This window comes from Choloepus didactylus, chromosome 16 (genome assembly GCF_015220235.1).
Source record: "Choloepus didactylus isolate mChoDid1 chromosome 16, mChoDid1.pri, whole genome shotgun sequence".
NCBI lineage: Eukaryota > Metazoa > Chordata > Mammalia > Pilosa > Megalonychidae > Choloepus > Choloepus didactylus.
Window position 1 is genome coordinate 53,121,069 of NC_051322.1, and position 24,428 is coordinate 53,145,496.

General features: G+C 39.7%; 1 protein-coding gene and 1 pseudogene across 1 annotated transcript in view; both read left to right on the forward strand.

Annotated features, from left to right (window-relative positions):
- Positions 1 to 24,428, forward strand: part of CHST9 (carbohydrate sulfotransferase 9) — a 282,453-nt gene that overhangs the window by 206,351 nt on the left and 51,674 nt on the right. The window lies entirely within an intron of this gene.
- Positions 20,370 to 20,969, forward strand: LOC119511855 (annotated as a pseudogene).

Here is a 24,428-nt window from a genome sequence, read left to right on the forward strand (position 1 = left end):
CTTTAAATGAGGTTTTGTGATAATAAGTAATCAAACCTCACAGATGGTGTAGAAAAACAGATTGCAGATAACTGTTGGGCCTTGGGATAAATAATATAGAAAATATTGGAATATTTTGATATTATAGCTCAAGACTATACAGCTAATAAAAGCACTTTTCTCTACTTAGGATTTTGTTTGTAGTTATATTGTGGAGAACCACTTATTTGAAGAAAGTTCCTTCCAACAAAATAGGAAATTTCCTTATAAAAACATGACTAATCGCTACCACTTATTAAGCAATGGCTGTATAGGGTGGGGTGGGAGGGAGGCTAAATACTCCAGTAACTCTGTGAAATAAGGTCTTCTAGTCTCCCCTTTTGGTGATGAAACCATGAAGTTCACAGAATTAAACAACTTGCTCCCTTAGCTATCAAGTGGTAGAGAAAAATTGTAACTCAGGCTGTCAGAATTCAGGATTCATGCAATGACTCACTATGCTAAGATGGTTAAAATGCTTACAAAAAATACTTTATCTTTTTCTGACAGTTATGCAACATTTGTTTAAAAAATTCAAAGGATTATTGTCGACAATAGAAAAATATGGGCCCAATCAATAACTGTCTACTATTTTACTCTGTTAAGCAGTATAAAGTCAAATTAAGAGATCAGGCATAATTTATGTACCTACACGTATACATTGACATATTATCAGACATATATGCACACATCCATGCATTTTCACACACACACACATACACACACACACAGTAAAAAAACAAGAGACTACTGGAAAAAAATTCAAGGCAGTGCTTTGAGTTTATATCCTAGAGCCTGTCTAGGAAATTATGAAACTGCCCAGTCTCTGATATCCTTTTGGGCTGCAATCTCCCATCCTCCCTTTCAGTCTCTCTGGCCCTAAGAGTTTGATTTTATCTTATGTAGAACTGTTGTTCTCATGATTGTTAACCAAGGATTACAAAAGCACTGAAGAACAACTCAGACTTTTCCTTCCACTCACTGCCTGTGTCTGGAGCCTTCCAATGACAAGATGTGTTGCTTGTTTACAGTCACGTTTACAGATTTTTCTTCTCATAGTCTGGGCCTGAGTTTAAGAATTGTGCACGATGAAGTTTATCTTAGAGCTGTCACTCGGGCTGCCCACAGAACCTCGAATGGACAGTGGTGGCTCAAAAGCACCATAGAATGTAGTGCTGCACAAAGCACATGGGACACAGAGAATGGGTCAAAACCAATCCTTGCCTACGAAAGACATGAGCAGTGAAGAGAGAATCCAGCTCTATCCTCAGATGGACATTCATATAATTATGTAATTTTTATTATTAAAACTATTAAAAACAAGTTCTTTGGTAATTCAGGGGTTTCCAGTTTCCTCTTGAAAGGTTTAGGAAAGTTTAGGAAAACTCAACCTAAACTAATTAACTAGAGAACTGAAATAAAAATCAGTTAAATTAAGATACATGCTAAACCAGTTTCATTTAATAATAGGAAGGCAGGGCAAAAGCAACGCTGCTCTTTGTGTCCTTTGTTGCACTAAAAACTCTTACAGGGACTCATCTTAGTTTTTTAATCTCAATTTAAAATTGTGCAAAACAGATTTTTTATAACAGTTACTTGTTTTTCATTTATCCATGAGCTACATCATGAGAAGGGAATTTTTGTCTATCTGTAGTCATGTATTGCTGCGTAACAAATTACTCCAAAACTCAGTGACTGAAAACAACACACATTTACTATTTCAAAGTTTTATGAGTGTGGAATCCAGATGCAGGTTAGCTGGTAGCTTTTGCTCAGGTTCTCTCATGATGCTGCAGACACCTTACGGCTTGCTCCTTCCAAGCCTCAAAGGGGCTGCCTCCAAGCATAGCCACGTGGCTTCTCTACAGGACTGCCCCATGTCATGGCAGCTGGCTTCCCCCAGAAGCAAATAATCCAAGAGCAAGCACCCAAGATAAAAGCCACAGTCTTTTAATAACCTAATATCAGAAGTAACATCCCATTGCTTCTGCCGTGTGCTATTCATTAGAAGGAAATCACCAAGTCCAACCCACACTCATGCAGGGAGAATTACACAGGGGCATGAATGCCAGAAGGAGCTCACTAAGGGCATTCTTACAGAGCACCTATCGTTCACAGTCATTTATCAGAAAAAGCTCACTAAGGGCATTCTTACAGAGCACCTATCGTTCACAGTCATTTATCAGAAACCAAAATAGGAAAGGTATGTATAAAAAAAGGAAATCACACACACACACACACACACACACACACACACACACACACACACACACACACATCCAAACAGGTAAGCATTTTGCTGCCTGTAACTATTATGAGTTAGGATACTTTAGTACTCTCTGAAGGGTTTTAAGAGAAAACGACAAAATAAAACAAAAAAAAAAAGTTCTAGCATTTAAAAATATATTCCTGAATATGTAAAATATTTCTGAAGATTAGATATTTTAAAACCAAAATCTCTCTGTGCCCTCCCGATCCAGCATAGCTTCCGACTGGCATTAAACAGAACAAAGCAAATGTTCTGTTTTGTTGTGTTTTTGTTTCAATCAGACATAGTTCTAGCACTTATATTTTTGTGAATTACAGAGGTAAATTGAATTTAACCTTTATCTTTCTGTTTCTCTTTCTTTAGTTTTTCCCCATTGACTCATTTATCATATTATTTCCTCGGATATGTTAGGATTTTCTAGGGAAACAGAACCAACAGGAGAGATCTGTAAATAAGAGATTTTATAGAAGTGTCTCATGCAACTGTAGGGATGCACGAGTCCAAATTCCATAGGACAGGCAGCAAACTGGCAACTCTGATGAAGGTTATCAGTGAACTCCCCAGGAGAGGCTGACTGGCTGATGGAGAAGTGAAACTTCTCTCTTCTCCCTTAAAGTCTTCAACTGATTGAATTAAATCCAGCTGATTGAATTCTCTCATTGAGGAAGACACGGAAGACATGCACTTTATTGATATAATCAGCCATAGATGCAATCAATTGACTGATGACTTAATAAACCAGCTTTCTGGTTTATTAACCAGCCACAAATGTCCTTGCAGTAACAGTTAGGCTAGTGCTTGCTTGACCAGACACCAGGGCACCATCACCTGGCCAAGCTGACACATGAACCTAATCATCACATTCCTCATTTGTCTTTGTCTCATCTTTACTAAGATATTAAACTGTTCTTTCAGTGGTTTAGTAGGAATACTTGTGGTTTAACAGGAATCTTGACATCATGGTGATAGCATAAAAAATTCACAGATGAAGAAAATTCTTTGGATTCTTTTGTTATTTGTGGGATAGCCATTGGCACAAGTATATTAAATCCTTTCTATATCCACCTTCTTCCCTTGGCCTAAATGTTCTACCTTTTCCCAAGAGAATAAAAAGTAACAAAGTTTGAACTCTCTTTAATTTCTGTGATTTCTCTATTTTTCCAACAAGCTCATGGCAATAAAGTAATTTTTACTACAAAATTGAAATATTCAAGATCGACACTTGCACATGGGAAGGTAACTGAGATTAACCACGGAGAGGTCTGTTCAGGTAGCATGAGATTTGACTCCGCTAACTTAGGGGAGAATGCTTATCCCATAGCGCAGGCTTCCCAGCCTTTTATTGACTGCCACCAGGGCGATGTGGGAAGGAGGAAGATGGTGATTATCATTCCTGATAAACAAATGTTCTTAATGAATAGTTTGTATTTATGAAATGTGTTTAAGTGCTCAGACTGTGTTGGTAGTCAGTCTACAGGCCGTAAGAAAATAAAAACTCTGAATAAAAGATCCTCCAAATGAATATGTACAGAAATTTGACTCACATAGGATTCACAAAGCAAATACCTTAAAACGTCCCCTTTAGACTCAAGCATGATGATTTCATCCCTTGTTCTTTTATATTCAATTATATTTGTAGTGGCTTAATGCCACTACATTGCTCCAGAAAAAAATTGCCTTTGTTTTTCTTCTTCCAGTTCCATTCTTTTCCTTTTCCAGTACTAAATGCATCATGTGAAATGTTAAACAGGACTCTTGGTTGATACTTCAATATAAAATCTGCTATCAAGGTACAACAATTCACATTCCTTTTTATATTGTAAGAATTTCAAAGCAATCATACTTCAATTCTGTCCCTGTAAGGCTGATTAAGGTGCAACAAACAATGACAGTGACAGAAATACACCTTTGTGATGAATTTATTCACACTCTATCTAGTCCAATCTATAAATCAGACAAATAAGTACAGCTGATCTATATTCATTTATATATTCATCAGATATTTTCTGAGCTTCTACTGTGTATTTTCTACTTTCTGTTTTCTTCAGAGTTTGGGCTGAAGCATCTGATGCCCAGAGACCCACATTCATGTGCCCTATCTGCAAGGAAGGTGGGGAGAATTAGATTCTGGGATGTAGGCTTTGCCTTAAACAGTGGAGGAATCCCCACACATAGGAAAGGGTGAGATATGAGAAGGCAAATAACTAATAAACAATGACAGCATCATTGCTCCTCTCTTTACTGGGTTCTTCTGTCAGCATACAAACATGTTCTTCTTCCTCCCATCTAAAAACTCTCTTGATCCCACTTTCCCTCACAACTAACTGCCTACTTCTCTGCCCTTTGCAGAAAAGTTCTTCAAAAGACTTTTTCTTGTTCCATTCTTTCTGAAACCTCTCCAAAGAGACTTCCACTTCTAACATTTCACAAAACTGTTCTTGTCAGGTCTTCAATAACCACCAACTTACTTTGTCTACCAGAAGAATGTGCCACAGTTGATCACTCCCTTCTCCTTGGAAAACTATCTTTGCTTAACTCCTGGGACACCACTGTCTTCCGTTTTTGTTTGTTTGATGGTTGGTTGGCTGGGTCTGTGGATGGGTGGGTTTTTTCCTGTTTTAGTAACAGGTCCTTCTCAGTTTCCTTTGCTGCTCCCTTCTCTTTCCTGAATTTAACATTGAAGTAGCCCAATAATAGGTCCTTTTTCCTCTTCTTTTCTTACACCCTTGGTAATTGCATCCAGTTCCATGCTCTTAATCATCAAATTTAGAATCATCCAGACCTTTCTTCTGGACTCCAGGCTCATATATCCAACTGCCTGCTTGACATTTACCGTTAAAAATCAGAGACATAACATATCCAAACTAGAATTCCTAATTTTCCTCCAAGTCCATAGCCTTCTCCAGCTCAGTTGTCAGTAATTCTATCCTTCCAGTTTGTTCAGGTCATAAAAGTTGAAAGTGGCATCCTTATAATGCTCTAAAGGATTAACTATGGGATGTGAGATAAAGAAAGGAATTTCGAGGACTCTACTTTCAAACTAAGCCTAGCAGCCAACACCTCTTCTTACCAATTCCACTACTGCTACCCTGGTCTGAGGTCCCATGAATCTTGTCTGGATTATACCACAACCTCCTAACTAGTGGCCCTGCTTCCATTTTTCCCTTCCCCCCTACCATCTAATCTCAACAGATAAGTCTAAATGGTCTTTTAAAACTATAAGTAGGTTCATGTCACTCCCCTGCCCAAAAACCCTGCACAGGCCCGCCATTTCACACAAGCTTATAAGTCCCTACCTCCACCCAGCCAGACCATCCACCAACTCCCCTAACCCCTGCAGATTCTCTCTGACTGTTTTAGTTTGCCAGGGCTGCTGTGACAAAGCACCACACACTAGTTGGCTTAAACAACAGTAACTTAGCTCATGGTTCTGGAGGCTGGAAGCCTGAAGCCAAGATATTGGCAGGGCTAGGCTTCCTCTTAAGAGAGAGAATCTGTTTCATGTGTCTCCCCAGGCTTCTGGTGGGGGACCAGCAATCTGTGGCATTCCTTAACTAGTGACAGTGTGCCAGTTTGAGATTGTTATGGACCCCAGAAGAGCCATGATCTTTTAACCCAATCATGTTGGGTGAAACCTTTTTGATTGAGTGTTTCCATGGAGATGTGCCTCACCCATCTGTGGGTGATACCTTTGATTGGGTTATTTCCAAGGAGGTGTGGCCATTCAGGGTGAGTCTTGATCAGTTCACTGGAGTATATAAGAGAGCACAAGAGCCGACACAGACGCTGACACTTGCTGATGCTTGGAGATGCTTGGGGATGCAGACAGAGGGAAGTTTGGAGATGCTAAGCTAAGAGATGAAGCCCAGAGTTTGCCCTAAGAAGCTAAGAGAGGACCCCCATATGCTTAGAGAGAAATGCCCTGGGAGAAAGAAGCAAGGACACAGAGGAGCTGAGAGAGAGGAGTGAAAACAGAAGCCCAGAGACATTTTGGAGAAAGCCATTTTGAAACTCAATCCAGAAGAAAAGGACCAGCAGACTCCAGCCACGTGTCTTCCCAGGTAAAAGAGGTGTTCTGAACACCATCAGCCATTCTCCAGTGAGGGTATCCCCTCATTGATGCCTTAGTACAGACACTTCTATGGCCTTAGAACTGTAAATTTGTAACCTAATAAATCCCCTTTATAAAAGCCAGTCCATTTCTGGTATTTGGCATAACAGCAGCTCTGGCAAACCATAACAGATGGTATAGTTCAATCTCTGCCCCTGTCACATAGCCATCTCTCTATCTCTACCTACTCTGTGTCCAAATTTCCCTACCTTACAAGGACACCAGTCATATTGGATTAGGACTCACTTTAATCTAGTTTGGCCTCATCTTAACTAATAACATCTTCAAATTCCTATTTTCAAGTAACTTCATATTCACAGGACCAGGCATGAGGACTTGAACATGTCTTTTTGGGGGAAATAATTCAATCCACAACACTGACCTGATTATCTTCTACTCTCTCCTTTGTTCAGTCCAATCCAGTCACACTGGGGAGTCGGTGTGTTGAGAAAAAATCAGATAAGTCTTGAGTGGAGAAGGAGGAAGTGAAAAGAAAGGAAGAGAAAAAGAAAACCATGGAAAGGCAGCAAGGCAGAGAAACATGGGAATGGAATGGAAGGGATTAGAACATTTTTCCTCAACAAACTTTATTTATTAAATAAGCACTTTTCAAGCACTGACAATGGATAAAACACAATGACAGATTTTATAGAGTACAATGATAAATGTGACACAGATCTTGCCCTCAAGCTACATATAGTTTTGAAGGGAAGATACAACTTGCACTCAGATTTCTAAAGCACACTAGAGAAAGCGATTCATGCAATGAAATACAGATGAAATGCTATACAATAGTATATTTCCATATTGCCCCTCCCAGCCTTTACACTGTTGGTGTCACATATTTTACTTTTACATGTCAAAAATCTCATAATACAGTATTTTTTGATTAAAGAATCAACTGAATTTTAAAGAGATTAAGTAATAGTTTTTATAGCATACATTTACCGATAGTTATTATTTCTGGTGCTTTTTATACCTTTATGTAGACTCAGATTTCCATCTGGCACCATTTTCATTCTGCCTGAGGGACCTCTTTTAATGTTTGTTATGAATTATTTCAACTTTCCTGTATCTGAAAACATCTTGGTTTAGCCTTCACTTTTGAAAGACATTTTTTCCCTTCAGTACTATAAAGTTGTTTTGCAAATGTCTTTCACTTGAATTGTTTCTGAAAAGAAATCTGCTCTCATACTCATCTTTGATTTTCTATATGTAACATGTCTTTATTTTCTCTTTAATGTTGGTTTTGAGGAATTTGATTATGTGCCTTTGTGTAACTTTTTTCATATTTTTTGTTGTGGGGGGTTGATGAATCCTTGGTTCTGTGAGTTTATCATTTTCACCAACGGTATGCAATTTTCAGCCATATTTCTTCAAATATTTTTTCTGTCTTCCTCCCCTCCATTCAGAGACTCCAATTACACATATATTGTATCACAGGAAGTTGTCCCACAAATTACTAACTTTTTTTTTTTATTATTCTTTTTCTGTGTGTTTTCATTTTGGATAATTTCTGTTACTATGGCTTCAAGTTCACTGACTTTTTCTTCTGAATTGCCTAATCTGTAGAATAGAGACTGTCTAATTCAATCTCTATTAGTTACTTAGGGCTGCCATAGCACAAACTGAGTGGATTAAAATTACAGAAATTTATTCTCTCAAGGCTCTGGAGGCTAGAAAAATCGAGGTCTGGAAGTTGCCTCACACACATGTGCTTATCAGTAATCAATGAATACTCCAGGGAGACTCTGAAGATCTCCAGTGCTCTTGTTCTGTTCAGCACTCTCCTTTCTAGTTCTTTTCTTGAGAAACATAGCTGCTTTGTTCTCTGTGGATTCTCATATCTGTCTCTTCAATTCATGGAGTCTGCTGGACTCCACCACAGTTCCCCCTCCCTGTGCCACAGACTGCAAATTCAAGTTGGTAAACTGAGGCAATCACATGGCTCACTGTTTCCTGTCTCCTCCATTCCTGTTGTCCAGTGCCTGAAAAGCATTGTTTACTATATTTAATCTTTTGTTTGGTTGGTTGTTTAATTGTTTTTGGCAAGAGAGTAAATTTGGGCCCAGTTACTCCACCTTGATCAGAAGCAAGAGTATTCCATGAATTTTAACAACAGGTTAATTTTGCCTGGTTATGAACATTATCTAAATAGAATCATGTCTTCCTTCTTTTGCTCAACACTGCATTTATGAGTTGCATCCATACTGTTGCATGTAGTTGTAGTTCAGTCATTCTCATTGCCCTACAATTTTCTCATCAGAATATGTCATGTATATTTATCCATCTTTCTTTAGATAGGCATTTGAGTTGTTTCCAGTTTAGGACTATTACAAATAGTGCTATTATGAATATATTTTGGTGCATATGTGCTGCATTTCAGGTAGGTGTACAACTAGGAGTGGAATTTCTGCATTGTGCGATAGGTATATGTTTGTCTCTGGTCGATACTGATTGCCAAAGAGTTTTCCAAAGTGGTTATACAATTCACACCATTTGCTCCATATCCTCAACAGTACTCGGCATTGTCTGATTTTTTTCATCAACTATGCAAGTTGATACTTCATTTTACCTTACAAAATCATGGTAAGCTAGGTGTTTCATCATTTTACAAATGAGAAAAGTTGCAACTAGATGAGTTAAATTAATTTTCCAAGTTTTCATGGCTAGTGAAGTGTGAATCTGGGTTTTGTGCTCAGTCTTCTGACTCCAAACCTTGCCTAAAGGAATAATAAGTCTGTGTCATCAAAAGGGATAATAACATCGTGGTAGTGAAAACAGAGATAGTGCAGGGGTTGGAAACTACTGGGAATATGAAGAATAAGACAGATTGACCCTTGAAAAAAACAGGATAATGCCTTGCATATGGTAGCACTGCAAAAAGCATCCACTTTTGAATAACTACAAAAGCTTTGTTACATACACTCATAAGGCACATATTACTACTACCTTTTTATACAAACTCTTTGCAATCTGTTTGCTGCCTAAATGTCTATGGCGCTGGTCTTCACAGTGCAGCTTCTCAGACTAATAACATCAGCATTGCCTGGAAACTTGTTAGAAATGAAAATTCTTGGTTCCCACCCAATACCTACCAAATCAGAAGTTCTAAGAAAACTGTGTTTAATAGGCTCTGCAGATCATTCTGATATCCACTTGAGTTTGAAAGCCACTGGTCTAAGACCTCCACTTTCTCCAGACATACTCAACTACAGAGGGTTACCTTAACCTTTCACGTCTGGTCATACCTCCAAATGGTTGGTTATTGACTATGTCTCTGCCTGGATTTCCCTCCCCTTTCTTAGCCTGGTTAATACCTACCCAAGTGTCAGCTCTTCTCCCTCCTTACACACACACACACACACACACACACACACACACACACACACACACACAGGTCTTGATTTGGTCCCTCCATCATTCCACTTGTCACACTGCTTTATAATTGTCTGTCTGTATCTGCCACTAGACTACAAGTAATTTAAGGCAAGGGTCATCTTTAACTTCGGATTCCAAGAGTATGGCACAAATAGGTATTCAATAAAATTTTTTGACTAAATACTTGAAAGAGTGTCATGTGGAAAAGGAATCATAGGATAAGGACAGCGAATGGAGACTTCACTGAGACAAGGAGTACCTGCCAGTAGAGTTATTCTAGAAATTTCTGGAAAATCTTCAAAAGCTCTGTATTTTGGTTTCCAAGGCTGCTCAAGAAAATACCATGAACTGGGCCAACTTAAAGAAGGGGGATTTATTATCTTACAGTGTTTAGGCTAAAAGAAAGACCAAATCAAAATGTCATCAAGGCAATGCTTTCTCCTGGAAGACTGTGATCTTCTGGGGCTCGCTGCCAGTGATCATGAGTTCTTTTGCTTGTCACATGGCATATCCTGGTCTCTCCTTTCCCTTCTGGGTTCAACTTGTTGCCTCCTGTGGCTTTCAGTCTCTTTCTGAATTTCATTCCACTTATAAAGGACTCCAGTAACAGGATTCAGACCCATCCCGATTGGGCTAAATCACATCCTAACTGAAGTAACTTCATCCTCACACCCACAGGAAAGGATTAGATTTAAGGACATGTTTTTCTGGGGTACATATAACTTAAACCATCACATCTCTGTAACTCCTTTCCCACCCTCACCCGTTCTAAATTGTGAACCCCAGACCAGTAATGGTATCCCATTTTCTGTGTATCCCCACTAGGGGCTGAAACAGAGGCTGCCATATAATGAATTCACTAGGAAGGCAGGAAGGAAGGAAGGAAGGAAGGAAGGAAAGAAGGAAGGAAGGAAGTTCTCAAAAGGTTACTTAATGGCATATAATGAGTTTTGTTGTTGCTGCTGCTTTGTTTGAGAGAAGTGAGAGAAGGTTAGCTTTGATAAATTTCTCCAGAATTTTATAATCACAAATGCTATAAAGAAATGATTTTCATGGCTGCTTTCTTTCTTTCTCTTAATTGCATATGGGTGAAATGAACAAGAAGTGGGCCACCTTTATTCTGTCACTGTTCAGGGACTCTGAATCCAGCCCTGGACAGAAGCCAGATTATGAAGAGCCTCGTGGGTCTCTTTTCCTCTGTATAGGAGTTTGTACTTTATCTTGAAGGCAGCTGCAAGCCATTGAAGGATGTTAAGGAGGGAGAATAATACAATAGATTTCCTTTTCTAAAGGTCACTCTGCCGTGTGGAGGATTGATTGGGAAGTGGGAAGGAGTGATCAGAGACTACAGTACAGAAGACCAATTGAAAGAAGTGTTGAAACCAATCCAGAAAGAGCTGAGGAGAACCTAAACTAAGGCCATGGCAGGATGGAGAGAAAGGAGACTGATTTCAACAGACAGTAGGTTGACTCAAACCACTGAATTTGCTGATAAAGGTACAGAGCTTGTGAGAAATGATTAGAGTTAGCTTTAAATTTAATAGTAATAATTAAATTGTCAGACCTCGGCTTCCACTCTAGCTGCAAGATTGTGTAATGGAAGCCTTTGTTAACTACAAAGCACTGTACACATACAAAGTAGGATAATTACCCACAGAAATCATACCTCAGAAGTCCATGTGCCAGAGGCGAGCACGGAGTTGGAAAATGAGCTCATGTTTATTGGTGATCAACAGCAGGATTGCACTTGTACTCCTGAACAATGAACTTACTGTTCATTCTCAAGTGCTCATTACAATGGAAATTAGTAACGCTCAGATGATTGATGCTGCTCTACTTAAACATGCCACTTAGCAAACACTTGGCTGCAGCTAAGTCCGTGAAGAATTCACATGCTGATTCATGCCGGACATGAGCGGCTACTTTCTGTGAATGGAATGAAGCTGAGAACCTCACCCGGAAGAATAAGCGTCCTGGCCCCAGTAGGTCAGGAGCAAGACTCTGTTTATAAGTTGGTATTTTGGTGTGGAGGACTTTGCCTCGTTATGCATGTTTATGTTTTTGGTAACTGAAAAGAAGAAACATTTAATTTCTTTTTACCAATATTTTATGTTAAAAGAAAAAAGCCTTTATTTAGCAGGTAACATCCTATCTGCAACCCATCTTAATTTTCTAATCCATATCATATTTTGGGAAACTAGGGGGATAATGCAATATTCAAACTCTGCTATGAGAGTATGTTTGAAAATGAGAAAAAAGGAGCCTCCTGGGGTCTTAGTCCATTCCCATCAACATCACACAACTCTTGTTCATATTTAAGGATCATTTCTGTTTAGATGAATATTGATCAACATTTTGAAGAAAGACTGAAGAACTGAAAAGCAATACATATATATATGTATATTCTTTAAGATTGCTTCATTTTTACATATCCTTTCTGTACTCGTACTTAGAACATAGAATATTCTTATTTCTTTATCAGCTATTAGGTTGTTATGAAATAATTTCATAGCCTCTTTTCATACCACTTGGCTCATTTTCTGCGCTTGGTGAAATATTCATTAGTAACTGTTATAAATTATAAAATCCTTCTTTTCCCCCAAGAAACCTGTGGACTTTGTTTTTTAACAGATTTGGAACTGATAGGGCCACTTGCCTTAGGCTGAACTACCAGTAATTGAATCTGCATGTTGAAGTGGTAAACCCTAGGAATTTTAAAGGAAGGAAACCTGATGTATAAAATGGAAAAAAGGCAGGTTGATGAAGAAGGGAAAATTCAGTGCTGTGGAAGGTTCTGACTCCAGTGTACGGATGACTGAATAATTGAACATTATAACATGTGTGGAACATTGATTCTGTCAAGATGTCCAGAGTAAGGAATTCACTAAATCTGTAGCCTACTATATTTCTCTGGGCTCCACCTTATGTTTGGTATGTAAAAGTCATTTCCATTATTATCCTTATTTATGGGTCAATTTTATTATATAGTTGGATTAAATACTAACTAATTAAATAAAATTTAATTACAATTAAATAGCTGCTTATAGTCAACAAGAATGTATTGAAAATCTGTTATACTTCTAGGCACTGAGGATTATAAAAATTAGTAAGACTTGCCTCAAAAGAGTGCACGGGCTTGTCTGGAAGAAAGACAAGTAAATATATAACTGCAAAAAAGCATCATAAATCTATTGTACAGGTTTATATAGAAGTATAGAAGAGGAGCACCTTAGCTTGACAGGTTAGAGGGAGAAGGGGAACAGAGGAAGCTTCCAGGAAAAGAAACACCTGGTTGTCTTAACATAGTCTTGAAGGATCCATGGAAATAGACTGGAAGCAGTGAAAATAGATGTGACTCCTTCAAAAGCCATTGGGTAACATGTCAAATGTTCACACCTTTAGACCTAGAACCACTCTTCTTTGACTCTTTAGTAAAAAAAATCTGAAATACAGAAAAATGTTTATATTTAAGAATAACTTCATAATTATTTGTAAAAATAATATTAAAGCCAACAGTACAGGAATTTTTAAAGAAAAGGTATTTATCCACTCAATGGACTAAAAAGCATACACACATGATAGGTACTAAGAATTTATCATAAAATTCAGTGATTTTTTTCTACAGATATTTATTGAGCAATGTATCTCAGGCATTAATCTAGGTTCTGTCTACACAAAGTCAAACAGATGTCATTTCTCCTTGAAGGAAATCACAGTAAAATGGGTGTTGTAGGCAATTAACTAACTCTGGTAAAGAGAAAGGAGATGGGCTCTGTGGTGACATAAATATGTTACTAGAATGCAGATGAGGACTTTGTAAATCAAACTAGCAGTTCAAGTCAAGCTACTAAAAGGTGATGGTGCAAAATTTGAGTTTTGAATGACAGGAGAGGACAAAAGAAATGGAAATGTAGAAAATTTATTTTGTTATTTATGTGGGAAACAAAAAACAGACCACAATATTGTATATGCACTTTGAACATAACTATAAAATATCACCTAACCAAAAAAATATGTAAATGAAAAACAGACACCGATGAGATAAACCAACAGGTTAACAGTGGTCATCTGTAAGTGATGGTTCTATGGGTGAGACTTTTCTCCCTTCTTTTCACTCTTTCCCAAATTTTCCACTATAAACGTGTATTACTTTTATAACAAAAGAAAAAGGTGCAAGGAGCTGTCATCAGGGGGATAAAAGGAACAAAATATTCACACTCTAGAGGGAACCCATTTGTGGTCAGACTCTCACAACTAGACAGATGGACATGTTTCCAGGATGCCATAGCATGGGGTGACATTCCCAAGGATAAAAGATCTGACTGGTCCCTGACACAACATGCCAATCCTAAAAAGCGTATGCACACCATAGATATAGGCCATGTCACATAAGTCACCTAGAAAATGCCAACTGCCTGTTAAGACTGTGACTCTCTTTTGGATTGATCCCGTGGAGAGAACCCACTCTGTTCTCAGCACAGAACCAGGTAATGATTCAGCAATTTACTAAATGCATTCATGCCTTACATTTGCATAACAGTTTGGAACTTATGTGATATTTTCATAAACATTTGATTTTTATTCTCACCACATTCCTGTGGGGTAGGTAGGGCAGACATTATTTTTCTCATTTTACATCTAAAGAAACTGACTCTTAGATTAAGTTTCTTGCCTCTGGCTATAAGGCTGATATGAGTTGGAAGCAACATTCGAACCCAGTTTTTTTTTTTCTTAATGTAGTGTTTGCTCCTCCACATCACAAATACCAAAGGGTAGACACCTCTTTCTTAAACTAACAAAGCAGACCAATATTTGTGAGGGAAGAGGGTATGTCCTATTTATCTCTGTGGGCTTCAAAAGACCAGGAAAGTTCTGGTACATGATAGACACTCCATATATCTTCTGTTGGGGCAATGAATGAAAGCATTATTAATACTCTGATTTAATACCTAATAAACATACAGATCCTAAATAAATCATCTAAATAGATACTGTTATTGCCCTTAAGGAGCCACCTCTGAAAATGAAAACTATATAACACAAAAATCAATCAGAAAAGGGGGAAAGAAAGAGAGGTTAGTTAGGAAGAATAAAAAAAAAATATTTGAGACAGAGAGACTCCTAATTAAATGAAAGTAGAACATTTTATTATTATTTTCTGTTTTACTCCAAGAAAAACAAATCAATTTATATATTAAACATCATTTTACATTGAGGGGGAAGAAAGCATGGGAGAAGAGAATGTTTTTGAGAATCATCAAAGCACGTCTTATTTCTTACACATGCACGTACCTGCTCTCCTTCTGCCTGTGTCTAAAAATGGGGCTCATTGAACATTCACTGATGAACTTAAGAATATTTCAGTACTTCTGCTGAGCTAGTGAAGTTTTTTTTTTAACTTATTAAGGTGGCACACATAATCATGCCCCAGTGACTTCAGCTATATATGCCCTTTGAAAAATCTCTAATGACAAGTTGGACACCCCACATTATAAATGTCACTACTTGGAAAGAGATTCAGACTTTTGCTCATGGGAATGTTCTCTGCCTGGCTTCAGTGTAACATTATCCCTGATCTAAAGAAAGCAAACGGTTTTCAGTAACTCCCTCCTAAGTGTAATACTGCATATTCTTTTTTCTGTTACACACACGCTGTTGGTAAATAGCTTAGTAACACACAGAGGACTAATTCTAGTGATAGATAAGAAAAGCAAACTAAATGGCTATCTGTGTAGCCCCACACGTTTCAGATTGTTTTCAGAATTCATCACTGCAACAGTGATTTTCCCCATATTATTTTTGACTAGTACTGCATATTTGACTTTCTACATATATGAGAGGCATCTTGAAATCCATATATTTTTTAATTTTTTTTTTTTTTTTTTTTTTACAAATGACCTTTGGAAATGATTTCCAATAACTGCAGCCAACTTTAAGCTCAAGGCTCGGTAGTGAAAGGTCACTCTACATTTAGACTAAATGTGGATAGATTTGTACTCCCTGCAGCAAGCTATTGCTTCAGGACTCGCTATTGTATTTGAACCCAGTGTTCATTCTAACCCAGGCATTTAGACAGCTTCCATCTGGGTTTTCTTGAAGCTTCTTTTTTTAACTTCATTACAAATTAAATGGTTTTATATGTTAGCAAGTTACTTTTTTTAAATTTAGAGATGCACATTTTTCTTAGAAATTTAGAAAATAGAATGGGGGCATGTATGTTGACCTTCTTGGAAACAATTCAGTGATTTTACAGTGAGGATGCTTCCAGTCCATGCCAGCCCTTCACACACTGGAGGGGCTGGGAGAGCACACATGGCTGCCAGATCCCTCTTTCCTTACAAATAAGGACTATTCCTCACAAAAGGAAAAATAAAGATCTTAGTCCAGGCAGCGATGCATCAGCACTTCATAAGGTTGTGTGAAGAAGAATGCACAACTCTCTGATGATAGTGTAAGCCACTGATTGTACACTTTGGATGGATTGTATGGGGTGTGAATATACCTCAATAAAACTGCTTTTAAAAAAAAGAAGCAAGGAGCTGGGTTTTTTTCTTCTAAACTCTGTGCCAATCAGACAGAATCTCTATCACAGTGGTCATCTCAGAGTCAGTGTCCTCTTCTGTCCCCAGCTTCCTTCCCTCAGACCATCCTCATTGTTTCCCATTTTGAGCTCTATGTGGATTCTATTTTCATGTAACTTTGTCACACCATGAAGCCTCTACAAATGAGTCAAAAGGGAATACATTTCCTCCTGCCTTACAAGAGCCTATTTTTGCTGGTTTGAAGCTGTTATGTACCCCAGAAAATGCCATGTTCTTTTAATCCATTCCTGTGGGGATAGACCTATTGTAGGCAGGAGCTTTTGATTAGGTTGTTTCAATTGAGATGTGACCCACCCAATTCAAGGTGAGTCTTAATCCTTTACTAGAGTCCTTTATGAGAATGTAAAAAGCAGAAAGATTTGGAGAGAGCTTAGAGAGAAAAGCTCCAGAGAAGCTAAGAAAGGACCTACAGAGGCTCAGAAAGGAAGCCACTGAAACCAGAAGCTGAAGGTAATGAAACCCAGGAGCAAAGGCCCAGCAGACACCAGCGATGTGCCTTGCTATCTGACAGAAGAACCCCAGATGCTAGCAGTCTTTCTTCAGAGAAGGTATTATCCTGTTGATGCCTTCATTTGGACATTTTCATGGCCTTAGAATTGTAACTTGTAAGCTAATAAATCCCTGTTGTTAAAAGCCAGTCCATTTCTGGTATATTGCGTTTCAGCAGCTTTAGCAAGCCAAAACACCATTCATAGTAGAGAAGGACTTCAAAAGTATGAAAGAGACTAAGTCACTCTTCCTTATCTAAGTGGGCCCTAAGAAAGCTATTAGAAGCAGACGGAGGGGAACTCCCTCTAATCTCTCCTCTTCTGGATCCTCACCTCCTTGCTCCCTAGAGGAAAAGCAAAATTGCTTCCCAATGCTTCACATACAGGGACGTGGAAAGGATTCTGGGCTGGGCAACAGGAGACCTGAGTGTTTTGGATGTTATGGATGTTTTGGAAGTTCTTTGGGTGATGTGATGCAAACACAAATAGCCAATCAGCTGAGAATGCGTGAAAGGACAGCTTTGTTAGGTCAAAGGGCCTGGAGGGGGAGGGGGAATGAGGGCAGCAGAGGGATATGGGGCTTACCTAACCTAGGCTCCCCAGGAGGGTCAGTGGAGGGGTGGAGGAAAGAAGTGCATGTGGGTCCTGGGTGCTTGCCTTTATTATGACACGGCAGGTGGAGGTGGGGGGGAATAAGGCTTTCCTAGGGATGCTGGGAATTGGCAGTTTTAAACTATACAGCTCAAAAAGCAGAAATGGCAAGGGCCATTTGGAGGGCAGCTCTTACCATCCAAGCCATTTAGAGGTATACGCCCTGCTAATAAATTATGTGGCACGAAGGGCAGAAGCTGCAAGGGCTACTTGGGGAAGCAGAGGGTGGCTCATATAATCCAAACCACATAGAGGAACAGCCCTTGCTAGCTAAGGTTATGCCCAGGGCAGGGCTGGCTGGGGTAATTGCCCCAAAGGGTAACTTATGAGGCAGGGAAGAGCTTGGTGTGACTGAGTGACCCGAAGGAGGCTGCTGTAGGTGGAGTTAGTGAGCAGGGAGGAGAAGGGTCGCAGGTGAAGTCGGAGGAAGGCAGAGGCCATCATGTCCGGCCATGGGAAATAATCAGATTTCATTCTGAGGGTGAGGCAGCATTTGAAACTAACACCATATTTTAAAGCACACACATTTGAGAGGAAATCTGAAATCAGAGTCCACAGCAAGGAAAAGTATCCTCCCCTGTTTGAGCCCCTGGCACCCCCCTGCCAAGAGTCAACTCTCAACACAGATGCTTTTTAAAGTTAAGTTATATCATGTTATCGTTTTATTGTTCTGCTCAAAGCCCTGCCTGGCTCCACATTTCATTCCAAGTAGAAGCCAGAATCCTCTCAACAGCCTCCAAGGTCCTACATAGTCTGGGCTCAGCTCCTCAGACTCTACCCATCCTCACTTTGCCCAGCCACACAGGCTTCCTTGCTGTTCTCAGACACCCAGAGCTTTTACAAAACTGCTGCCTCTGCCTAGAATCTTCTTTCTTGGGATAGCCCTGTAACTAACCCTTCACCTCCTCCAAGTCCTTGGTCAATGTCATCGTCTTATCGAACACCTGCTGCCTTCACCATCACCACATCCCCCCACACTCCCCACCCCCTTGCCCTGTTCCACATTTTCTCTTTTCCATAAAACTTACCATCTCCCTTCATATTCTATAACTGACTTCTCTATTTTATTTAGTACTTATGGTCTGTGTCCGCCTCTAGAGTCTAGATTAGCAACTCCAGAACACAGGAATCTGTCTAGAGATAGTCACGAGAGCTACTCACAGACATCCCGGCTCTCTCTCTCTCCATCCAATTCTATTGTAGGAGTTCATTTCCCTGCCTACTTAAACTGAGATGAGGCTCTGTGACTTGCCTTGGCCAATAAAAGGTGAGCAGAAGGTTTGTGTGCCACTTGCTGGCAAAATGTTTAACAGCCAGCGCACTCTGTCTCATTCCCTCTGCCACAGCAACCTGCACATTTCAAGACAGAGCCTGCTCCTTTGGGCTAGGTCCCTGAGTGACTAACCCAAGCAAAATGCCCTGGCAGCCCTCAAAGGACATATAACATTGTTGAGAAATAAACCTTTCATTTTAATCCACTGTGACTTGGCGATTATTTGTTATTGCAGCAGAACCTGGCCTATTCAGACTAATTCTCATTTGTTTGGCAATGCATCACAGATACTCAGAATGACTGGGACATGCACAACAGATGTTTGCTAAGTGAATTTCTATGCTTTTATCCTTAAAGCTTTAAATAGCATATTTTAAACTTAAATATACTAAAGTTGTCACTAACACCCAGATAGGGGCCTTATTCCATAAAGTGCCCTATGACTTTCCAGACCTACTATCATTAAGCACCTACTATGTGAGCTCAAGCTTTCTTAGGGCCACAGAGGAATAAGCCATGACACCAGCTTACAGTAGTTTGCAATCTAGCTGCAGAAATGGAACACATTTACAAACTCATGCACATACTGCGTGGTGGCGAGTGATACATCCTAAAACTGTCCTGCGAGCTCAGAGTGGGAAACAACCACTGAGAATAAGGCTGGTTAGAGAAGGGGGGCAGGAAAGGACACCTGACCTGCACTTTGAGGGCTTAGTTGAGCAGAGAGAGAGCTAAGGGGAGTATATTCCTGCCAGGAGGAACATCACTCAATGACACACAAGCAGGAATGGTTTCTGAAATATTAGAAGATACTATATTACCACTCTGGCTAGCGGCCATACTCTTCTATTGAAATCCTGACTTCTATGTACTGGCTCTGTGACTAGATAAGTCAATTAACATCTTTGTGCCTCGATTTCCTCATCAGTAAAATATCAATAATAATAGTACCTACCTCATAGGGCTGTGGTCAGGGTTAAATGAGTCAAAACATACAGAGAGTGTGGAATAGTACCTGGCAGAGAGTTAAGTGTTCATTTGGAAAGAAAACATGAGAACTGTGTAGACTTAGATTTTGCAGGATTTTGAATCAGAGATGAAGCAAGCTATTATTTCATTCTATGGGCAAAACATATTTTCTGCCAGAAACTCCAAGTGTTTGATCAGGAAGCCAAATATTACATGGGAGTGAGTATGGCTAAAAATGGGAGACACTGGGTGCAGAGAGCCTGGTTTGGAAGCAGATGTGACAATCTCACTGTGGGTGACTGGAAGCACACACCATGGTGATGGCAATGGCAAGGAAGAGACAGATGATGGAGATGCCCTAGAGAAAGTGCTCTGGACCAACAACTAGAAAGCTGGGAAAGAAAAGAAAAAATCAAGAATGACCCCAAAGGGTCACGGTCTGGGTGACTCAGAGATACAATGAGAACACCACTCAAGAAGAACAGGGTCGTTGGGCCCTCTCATGCTGGTAGGGATGGAGCAGCTGGGCATGTAGGGGCCATACTATCTGGGCCCCAGGCCTGCCCAGCTCCATGCCCCAGCCTCCATGCCCTGCATTCATGCTGGGATGCTGAACATGGTGACCATGGTGTGCCATCAGCTTCTATGGAAGAGGTGGGTGGCCACCCTGGTCTTCGGACTCTTGCTTGTCTAGTTCAAGCAGCAGGAGAGGGCAAGGAGAGATGGGAATCTCTTCCAGGTTCAAGACCATGATCGGCCCATCCCCTGGAAAGTGCAATTTAACCTGGGCAATAGTAGTCAACCAGGCAGTCAGTGCTGTTACTCCACTCAAGGGGAGCACCTGTCTCAGATGAACTAGGATACATTAGTGAAAGAAAGGATTTGCTGGGGAATGGCTGCTGTCACGTCAATGTCCCTAGCACAAAACAATACTGCTGCAATGGCTGTTTGTCCAATGGCTGCTGCAATGCCTATGAGTACTGTGTCTCCTGCTGCCTGCAGCCCAAAAAGCAACTTCTCCCAGAGCGCTTCCTCAGCTGGGCAGCTGTGGCATTCCAGAACCTCTTCATGGCAGTGGAAGATCACTTTGAATTGTGTTTGGCTAAATGCAAGGCCTCATCCCAGAGCGTGAGCACGAGAACACTGATGGGGATCCCACAGCAAAGTATTGCACAGCAGGAGCCCTATCAAGCTCTTCCCTGTGTGATGGGCACAGAAGACTTAGCGACTGGGCGAGAAGAGGCCCTGCTGAAGAACTGCCAGCTTGAAGCCAGACTTCAGCACTCACACCTAGTGCATTGGTCACAGGACAAAGGCATTGTGGGAAATTACTTCTCATGTTGTACTCTTTGGCTACACTTGTCACCTGGGCCATACCAGATGGAACTGTTCTGTAAAGCAACATGGAAACTCCAGCCATTCACAGTTGCAAAAGACAAAACTACAGGCCAAAGTTTGGGTGGTGTTGACATTCTCGAATGACCCTACCAGTGTTCCTGTGAAGGAGCTATGAACTGTGTTACCCACATGTCAGGGGTCAAGTTTTTACTTATGGTTCTGATCTGGGCCCTTTCACTGTAAAATAATTTGGATTTCTTGGAATAATAAGAAAGTAATAATGCTTTGTGTAGAAAATGTCTTGCCTTTCTGGTTGAATATATTCAAGGAAATTATTTTTATTGTTGTCATTTTTCTTATTTTCTTATGTTCTTGAGTTTCAAGAGTTAAATTATCCTTTTGCCCAGATAAGATGTTTTCTCTCTAGGGGGTTATTTTTGTTTTTGTTTTTGTTTTAACAGCATCTTCATGAGTAGACACTGAACACTGTTCTAGTTTCCTAATGCTGTCGGAATGCAAAACACCAGAAATGGACTGGCTTTTATAAAGGGACTTATTTGGTTACAAAGTTACAGTCTTAAGGCCATAAAGTGTCCATCAACAAAGGGTACCTTCGCTGGAGAAAGGCCATTGGCATCCGGAAAACCTCTGTTAACTGGGAAGGCACATGTCTGGCGTCTGCTTGCTTCCAGGTTGCATTTCAAAATGGTGTTCTCCAAAATGTCTGCATCAGCTTCGAATGGCCATCTTCAAAATGTCTCTCAGCTCCACCTCACTATGAGCTCCTTCTGTCTGAACTTACATAGTGCTCCAGTAAACTAAACAAGGCCCATGCTGAATGGGTGGGGCCACACCTCCATGGAAATTATCCAATCAGAGTTATCACCTACAGTTGGGTGGGTCACGTCTCCATGGACACTGAACCAATAGGTTCCAACCCAATCCACACTAATATGTCTTCCCCCACAAGAATACATTAAAGAATATGGCTTTTTCTGGGGGACATAAATATACAAACTGGCACAAACAACAAGGAATTATCCTCATAAAATTACCCGAAAAGTCAAAGACACTGTTCCATTCTAATTCTTTGTAAAATTTCTGGCAGTTGGCATCACATGTATGCTGGCTCTTTTCCACTGGTATTCAAATATGCTTGTTCAACCAGAAATTCTGACTTACTGACCCGGAGGACTCTGTTCTCATTTCCTTTGAAATCGCTGTGTTCTACTCAGCCACGGTACAAAGGGAACATCAGGGAACTCATGGGCCACCTGGTCCCCGTGTCCTGTCAGAGAAATCTAGTGTTAAGTCAGTTCTTAAATGGAGATACACTAGTGGCTTGTGTGTATGTTCACTCTTTATTGATTTCAGTTTCTGCAGATATAACAAGTGCAAATACTCAGTTTCCCTATGATTTGCAATTTAAATAGTTCATAGTTTACATTTAAAAAGAACAAGAAAAGAAAATCCAACTGTGATGGTAAAGTTCACATGTCAGCTTGGCCAGGTTATGGTGTCCAGTTGTTTGGTCAAGTAAGCACTGTCCTGACTGTTACTGTGAAGATGTTTCATGAATTTAAATCATCAGTGAGCCGATTGCATCTATGGCTGACTACATCTGCAATCAACTGAGGAGATTGCATGCAACAAGAGAAGTCTCATCTAATCAGTTGAAGGTCTTAAAAGAAGGAGTATGATTTCAGCAGTCAGAAGGAACAATTTTCCTCTCTTCTCAGCTAGACAGCTTCTTCTGGGGGAATTCATCAAAAACCTTCATCTGAGTTCCCACCTTGCAGCCTCCCTTACAAAATTCAGACTTGCCCATTCCCACAGTTGCAAGGACTATCAGCTTTCTTAGAGAACAAACTGTTAGGCAATGGCTTTTATTTTTTTAATTTTACAAACACACACTTCCCCTTCCTCTCCTCCCTCCCCCCGGTGACCTCTAATTTGCTTTCTGTCTTTGCAAATTTGCTGTTTCCATTCTTCTCTTATAAGTGACACTCTACATTTTTTGTCCTTATGTGTCTTGCTTATTTCACTGAGCATAAAGCTTTTGGACTTCTACTGTGTTATGGCATGTTTCAGAACTTCGGTGTTTCTTATGGCTGAATGGTATTTCACCATATGTATGTACCACAGTTTGTTGATCCATTCATTTGTTGATGGACACTTGGGCTGTTTTCCAGCTTTTAGATATTGTGAATGGTGCTGCTAAGAACATTGGTGTACAAGTAGCTGTGACTCTGTTTTCACTCTCTTTGAGTATATGCCTGGAAGTGGGGTTGCTGGGTCAAATGGTGGTTCTGTATTTAACTTTTTGAGGAACTGCCATATCACTTTCCACAGTGGCTGCACCATTTTACATTCACACCAAAAAAACACTATTCCAATGTCTCCACTTCTTCACCAACACTTTTTAGTTTCCATTTAAAAAATGGTAGTCATCCTTGTGGGTGTGAAGTGGTATATCATTGTGATTTTAATTTGCATTTCCCTATTGGTTGATGATGTTGAGCATCTTTCCATGTATTTGCGTATCGTTTCTGGAGAAGTGTCTATTAAATATCTATAATTTTATAAAAATATTAAATATATTTTTTAAATGGTGAAGAACAAAGGGAGAACAGATTTTAAGGGAAAGATGATAAATTCAGTTTTAGACACTGAAGCATCAAGGTCAAGCTATTAAGAAAGAAACTGGATACAATAATCTGAGGCTTAGTTAAACTATGATTATGCTCAACTGTCATTCACAAAACTGTCCCTGACTAGTTTAAAATACCTCACTCCTCCCCTCACTCTCTATCCCACCACTTTAAATATTCTCTTTGTTGCACTCCATGGCACAATATTACATTATATATTGTTTATTTGCCTATTGTTTGCTCCCTCCACACTCTATCATAAAAGCACAGCAAGACCAAGGGCCTTTTCTTTCTTACTCACTGCCATATCCTCAGTAACTAGAACAGTGCCTGACCCTGTAGGCTTTCAATAAATGTTTTCTGTAAAAATATATTTTTATCTGGGAGCTCAACTGCCAAACATAACAACCAAAGGTCACCTTCTGCCTTTGAGAGGCTTCCACCCTTTTATTATTTCAGAATTAACAGGAAAAAAGAATAATAAAGAAAGAAGACTAGATAATAAATCATATTAAAATATATATGGCTGCATAAATTTTAAAAACAATAGAGGCATCGATGGGACAGAACTGAGAATAGATCTGAATTCATGTGGGAATTTTTTTTGTAGGTAAAAGTGGCATTTCAAATCAGTAGAAGAAAAGTATACTATTCAATAAATAGTTTGGACAAAACTG